Here is a 7,421-nt window from a genome sequence, read left to right on the forward strand (position 1 = left end):
GTTGATGCAGATGAGAAGAGAAGCCCTCCTGCGGCTGAGGAAGAGAAGAGAAGCCCTTCTGCAATTGATGAAGAGAAGAAATTCCCTCCTGCAGCTGAGGAAGAGAAGAAATGCCCTCCTGCAGAAGTGGATGAAGATATGGGGTAATGTTTTCAAATATATATTTTTTGCCAGTTCAATAGAGTACTTCAGAAGTAGTGCCTGTATCTCCTGCTCTAGAGAGGTAGATGCAGGAATATCAGAAATTCAAAAGAAATTCAAGATCATTCTCAGCTATATAGCTACTTCAAGCCTAGCCTGGGCTCCTTGAGACCTTGTAATCACAAACACATAGCAACTATGACCACCTGCATAAGAACTTCTCTTTCACACACACATACACACATGAGAAGAAGGGGTTCAGCAAAAGCGGGAGTCAGATAAAGAAAGTATGGGAATAGACTGTATGAATTGTCAGCAATAAAATAATAAAATTTTACTTTAGTTGTCTAAGAAATATTTTATGTTGCATTGCATATGACATTTGTTCCAAACTATGCATTATATATTTTAAATAGTTAGAAGGGCTTTTTGTGTAGTGTTCTGTGTGCTAGGCAAATGCTCTACCACTAAACTATATTTCCAGTTTTAATTTTTTTATTGTAATTTCTCACAGAGATGGAAATGCGCCCTATATTGGATAAGCTTAGAGGTATGTTTTTGGAGATAAGTATGTTAACAAAAAAAATTTTTAAACTATATATTAATTTTTATAAAAGAAATGTAAATCAGCATTCTGTATAGCTGTCATTTAATACCTTTTAGCATAGGATTGCACATAAATTTTGTGATTTAAAAACTTAAAATTTTCCACTTAAAGTTTCCATAATTAAAAAAAGTAAGAATGATGCTTTTGAACTGTGAGCCTTAAATAGAATTTTAGGAGAAAATCAGATGGGGAAGGCTTCAGCAATTCTTCTATTCACAGACTGAGTGATGGTGCACACAAGTATTTCTGTATATCAGCTTTTCATTTTTAAAATTTATTTTGTAGGACTCTTGCTGAATTCCTTTTTTGTGAAGGAAAGCATAAACCTAAAGACTCTTGTAACATGAGTGGGCCTGCTTGTTTGCGGTTTCTGTTCCCACCCAGTACCCCACAGCCAGCAAGCCCAAAGAAATAACGCAGAGATCTCTATAAGTTATAAAGCTGATTGGTCCATTAGCTCTAGCCTCTTACTGGCTAACTTTCACATCTTGATTAACCCATTTTTCTGATCTATTTTAGCCATGTGGCTCAGTACCTCTTTTCAGTGGGGCAGATCACATCCTGCTGCTTCGGTGGTCTGGACAGGAGTGGAGGAATCAACTTCCTCCTTTCCAGATTGTTTCCTGTTCTCATTGCATCATTTCTACTTCCTGTTTGGTTTTCCCACCTATACTTCCTGCCTGGCCAATCAGCATTTATTTAAAACATGATTGACAGAATACAGACAATTCTCCCACACCAGACTCTAATATAATTCTTCATTATTACTTGCTAAGATTTTATTTTCTTTTTAATTATGGTGTCTCTGTGTGGGGGTGGAGTGGGATGCAGCATTCAGAAGATGTGGTAGAGATATCTGGAGCTGGACTTACAGGCAATTGTGAGCTTTATAACATGGGTACTGGGAAATGGACTCAAGTCCTCTAGAAGAACAGAAAACGCTTGTAACAACTGAGACACCTCTTCAAACCCCTTTGTAATTACTTTTATACTAAAAGTTAGTTGTTGGAGGTACTGGAAAAAATATCTTAAGCAGTTAACATTGATTCCTTCCTTGTAGATGACCTGTGCTTGGTTCCCAGCATCTGCATGGTAGCTCATAAGCATTTATAACTCCAGTTCTGGAGGATCTGACTCCTCTTCTGATCACTGTGGGCATATACAAGTTCTATGCATGCAAAACATTCATTCACATAAAGGAAATATCAAAAATAAAAGTTGCGTGAATGGGAAACGACCCTGAAGTTTAAATACTATGTTTATCAGTTATATAAACTCTTTTTAAATATAGTCTTTGTTAATTCCTTTGTTAACTTTTGTATTGCTTGCTTCTTTTAAGACAGGATTTTATGTAGTTGGAACTGATCTGGAACTTGACATGAAGCCCATTCTAGGCTTAAACTATAGATCTCCTCTGTCAGCTTCCGGGTGCTAAACTACAGGCATGAGCCTTCACACCCAGTTGGGGGAACGGTATTCTTTTTTTTAAGAGTTATTAATAGTTGATCTTTTTATAGGAATTATTGATCTCATGAAGTTTTCCCAGAGCGTTTTCTTTTTCCTATTTGGTAATGACAAAGAGTTTGTTTTTTCTAATATGTTACATAAATTTATGGGTATAGATCCTGAAGTATAAAATGTTATGTAATAGTATAGATTACAGTATAGCTACTAAGTGGTACTCTTTATGATAGAAAATATGTCTTTAGCAAACATTATTTGAGGGATTGAATTTTCTGCACTTCTCTACTTAATGCTAAAAATCCCTGTATAAAACTATTCCTTAAATTATGCCCTATTTATATGAATAATTTTCAGTTTTATTTGGGTGTATGTTATGTAGGTATGCACATGTGTACACAAGTGTGTGGGTGCATGTGGCAGCCAGAGGTTGAAATGGAAGATCTTCCTCAATTATTTAGTGTGTGTGTGTGTGTGGTGTGTGTGTGTGTGTGTGTTTGCATGTATGTATGTATGCACCACACACTTGCCTCTTTGCCCTCAAAAGCCAGAAGAAGGCATTGAATCCTCTAGAAATGAAGGTATAGATGGTCGTGAGGCACCCATGTGGTCCTGGGAATTGAACCTGAGTCCTCTGGAGAGCAACCAATATTCTTAACCCACTGAGAAATCTTTCCAGCCCCTCTAATTATTTTTTGAGACAGGATCTCTTTGTATCTGAACCTCATCATTTCAGCAAGACTGAATGACCAAGGAGTCCCAAGGAACTGCCTGCCTCTGCCCCTTGGTGCTGTGGTCATTGGCACACAGTATCACATGTGGCTTTTATGTGGGTAGTGGTGATTCAGACTCAGGGCCTTATGCTTGGCCATAGCATTGCATTTTAATCAATGAACCTCCTCCCCAGACCAAAGCTATTTTTCCATCCTTGGTCTTTTGCCTCTTTTTATATAAAAATATATTTAGAATTGTTATTGACTATATTTTATACAAATAATCTTACTTGTTTTAAAGATGACTTGGATTATAATTTTTAGAGAGTATTTTTATATATTTTAAGCTTGAGTTATAAGACCATACTTTGAGAATCATTTCTATAGCTAAATTTTGACTTCTAATCACAGGTAAGAAGCTCACTAAAATTTCAGTTGAACAGTATTTTTTTTTAATTTAGAAATATTTCCCTTCTATTAAGGGTGTTTGTTGTAAAGCACTAAAAGTGTCTTCTTTGACCTTTTTATCCTTGTTTATATTGTGCCTCAGTTTTAAAATTATCTTCAATTAGGAAAATCAGAACTAAGGTAAGGTTGAACATTTGCCATCCAAATATATAGGACAAAAATATTACAAATATTCAGAGTTTTGTGTATTTATTTCCATTGACCTTCACTGATTGTACATCCCTAGTCTGAAAATGCTAAATTCAAGTACTCTAAAATATGAAAACTTTTTTTGGGCAACCATGCTGGTGATATATTTCAATTTAATTTTAAGTGTAATTGATATTGTTTAATAATCTTTAGCTATATTATAGGTACATGAATTTAGGCATAATTGGAGTACTTTTACACTACTCCTTTATTTTCAATATAGATAATATTACTAATACTCTCCTTGAAAAGATAAGAAGAACACAAATGTACTCAGAAACTGTTTCCAAACAGACTAACTACAAAAATGAAAACAAGCTTGGAAAGCCAAACAACAGCAAATGTAAGTTTGCTGGTATTTTAGAGCCAAGTTTATATCATTTCTGAGTATACATTGGTGCAAGTTACTTATGAAAATAGTTCACCTGTCGGAATCTCCAGTGGAAATGTTTCACTTGAATTTTTCTCTTAGCAAGCAGTACTTATAACCCTTGCCTCCATAGAATTGATATATATTTCTTGGAAGTCACTGAAGATTCCATGTTCTTCCTTCCAAATGACATCTGAGAGTTATAGTTTAAAAGTAATTATGTTCACTCTGGAATATATTAATGGGTAAATGGTAGATTTCACATTTAATTGTTAAATGTCTTTTACTTAACTGTGTGGACAATAAGAAAAAAAAGTCATCTTATATAAAAAAATTGTGTATTTTAATTGACCTAACTATTCTTTGTACTAAATCTTGGCTAACAAAAGAGTTTAGTGAAATATTCCTACTTAGAAATAATTTGCTTTTTGGGTTTTTGAAACAGAGTTTTCTCTGTGTTCGCTCAGGGCTATCCTAGAATGCTTGATCTGTAAGACCAGCTGGCTTTGAACTCACAGAGATCTGCTTGCCTCTGCCTCCTGAGTGCTGAGATTAAAGGCGTGTGCCACTACCACCCAGATGAAATAATTTACTTTTTTATTGGAACCTGTAGAAAAAATGAAAAATTTCTTGGAGATAAAATTAATCTTCCTGAGAAATGTATGTGTATGTATTATATATATATGTGTATATATATGTATATATATATATATGTGTATATATATATGTGAGAGAAAGATTTCCTTGGATTTCAAGGGGCAAACATATGAGAAGATATTTAGTAAGGAAAAGAAGTACTTCTAGAATCTATATAAATCTAAGTTTATTTCTTGGGTTCCTATCTGAATATTTTTCCTGTTATGATTTCCTTTTTCATAGTATAAAATATGTCAATTCAATTTTGTTTCAATTGTTTTCATATTTGTATAAAATATGAGCCTTTGTTGTTTTGTTTTACAGGTTGAAAGATGACAATAAGCATTACCAGCAATTTATGGATCTGTTTAAGCAGTGGGAGTTGGAGAAGCAGAACTATGAAAAACAACAAAAACACTTAATTGTTGGTATCATAGTTAGCTTTATAATTAATCTCTTATAGCAAGGTTTCAAGTAGGAATCTAGATGCTTGCCTTATCTTAGACCTGTGAAACTAAACCAAGGTGCACTACGAATTGTTGCCCATGTTCTTGTCCTGCAGAACTATAAACCACAGAAGTATAGGCAAATATCATACTTACAAAATCCACTGGGCTTCTTATATTAGTTGGGATTCTAGTCATTTCAAACAAAAGAAACTTTTTTTTAAGAACAAAGGTAGTTACTTCTTGCTGTGAAGTAAACCATGGGTAAAAGTAGTTTTAGATCCACTTGAATGGGAACTGGGAAGTGTTTTAGTTAGTGTCCTTCTAGATGTTGTTGCATCTATTTGTTGTTCCTTATTGAAGTTACTAAATTAATCCTGTGTTTGCTACAACTTTAGAAAATGGAATGGACTGAGAGAAACTTTGTCACTACCCTTGGTACAAAATTCCTGTAGAACAACATCCCTGAGTTATTTGTGGTCATTTGTCCATTCCCAAACAAAACACTGTACTAAGAATGTGATTTGGTTTAACTTTTCTTTCCTTTATTTCTTTCCTCCCTCCTGCACTCTTTCCCTTCCTTTACTTTCCTTTTCCTGTTTTCCCCCCTCTCTCTCCCATTCTCCCCTGTACCCCTGCCTCCTCCCCTCTCTCTTTCATGTGACTTGAAATTGAAGCCAAGGCCTTTTACAAAGTAGTAAAGCACACCATGGCCAGACCACAGCACCAGTCCAGAAAGTGGTTTACTTTTAATGTCCTGAGCTATAATACAACTCAAGTCCCGCTCACATATTGTATAGCTGTATTAGTTACTAGATTTCTTCTTTCATTAGTTATAATCATCAAAAATTCAAATTTAAGATCTGGGGGAGCTGATCATATCAGATAATTTTGGAGTTGGCAGATCAGCTCAGTTTTGGAAATGTTAAGTTTGAGGTACGCAAGAAATTTTTCTAGGAAGATGCTCGATAGACCACTGGTATATGAATCTGGGATTCAGGAGAGCACCCTGAACTAAAGACACAAAGTTGAAAATTTTTAGCTTAAATGCAGTTTTTAACCCATAAAGCTGGATGAAATCACCAAGGGAATGATTAAAATGTAAGTGGTAAGTATAATGATAGGGACACCAGAGGCGTAGTTGGTAGAAAGTAAGCTACCCCAGTTGAAGGAAGTATTTGTAAAGAAAAGACCGTTAACTGTGTCATATACTGCTTATAGAGCAAATAAGCTAGTTTTAACAGCAGGAAGTCATTGGTGTGCTGAATAGAAGGTTTGGTTGGAAAAGTGAGCACAAAACTAGTTAGAAGCAGGTGTGGTGGGGAACAACTTTAGTTCTAACAGTTTTAAAGCCAAGGCAGGTAGATCTCTAACTTTGAGAGCAGCCTTGTCTACTTAGTGTAGTACAAACAAGACAGTAAGACTGTCCGAAAAACAAAACAAAAATGAATTAGAATGGGTACAGGACAGAACAGAAAAGAAAGGACTGGCTATTATGAGAACAAATGAAATAGAGGTTTGTAGAGTTTTTTTGTTTGGTTTGGCCTTTGAGCTAAGTGAAATAACGTGTTTTTGTGTTAATAGGAATAATATTTTTGTCTTTTTTGGTTTTTTGAGACAGGGTTTCTCTGTGGAGTCCTGGTTGTCCTGGAACTCTTTCTGTAGCCCAGGCTGGCCTCAGACTCACAGAGATCCTCCTGCCTCTGCCTCCTGAGTGCTGGCATTAGCGTGTGCCACCACTGCCAGGCAATAGGAGTAATCTTTAGGACAAGTTAATTATTTACTTTTTTGTGATCATGGGGGCCTGAAATTAGAACCTAGAGTTTCATGCATGGAAGAAAATGCTTCTGAGCACTAAGCTACATCCCCAGGCCTTTCTTCCTTTTACTTTTGTGACAAGGTTTTATTAAATTTCCTAGGCTGGCCTGTAGTTCAGGGATATCTTGACCTTGTGGTCCTTGTATGTCATCCTCTCAAACAGCTGATATGGCAGACTGAAGTCAACTGGCCTGGCTAGAGAGTCAAATTCAAAATAAAAGGTAGAGGAGATAAAAACTGAATTCTTGAGAAAGAGTGGGCATGGGAAACGAAACTGGGTAAAGAGTAAGTATGCTGTATCCTGAGAAATGAAAGCACAGGTACATATAGGTTTGTAAAGAGAGACTAGATGTTTCCTTTATATGGTTTCTGTATATTTAGTGAAATAAGGCCATCAGGTGCTGAAAACATTACCACCAGCTAGACTAGCTAGAAGTGAATTTTCCAAACTTGGGCTTTAGAAAAGTACAAGCAAGAGAGTTAAAATTAACTATATTATAGACATTGAGTTCTCAAAGAATAAGCTATTACATGGATATGAAGATTTTCTGCTTTTTCTCATGTGGTGGTGC

This window comes from Arvicola amphibius, chromosome X, assembly GCF_903992535.2.
Source record: "Arvicola amphibius chromosome X, mArvAmp1.2, whole genome shotgun sequence".
Classification (NCBI taxonomy): Eukaryota; Metazoa; Chordata; class Mammalia; order Rodentia; family Cricetidae; genus Arvicola; species Arvicola amphibius.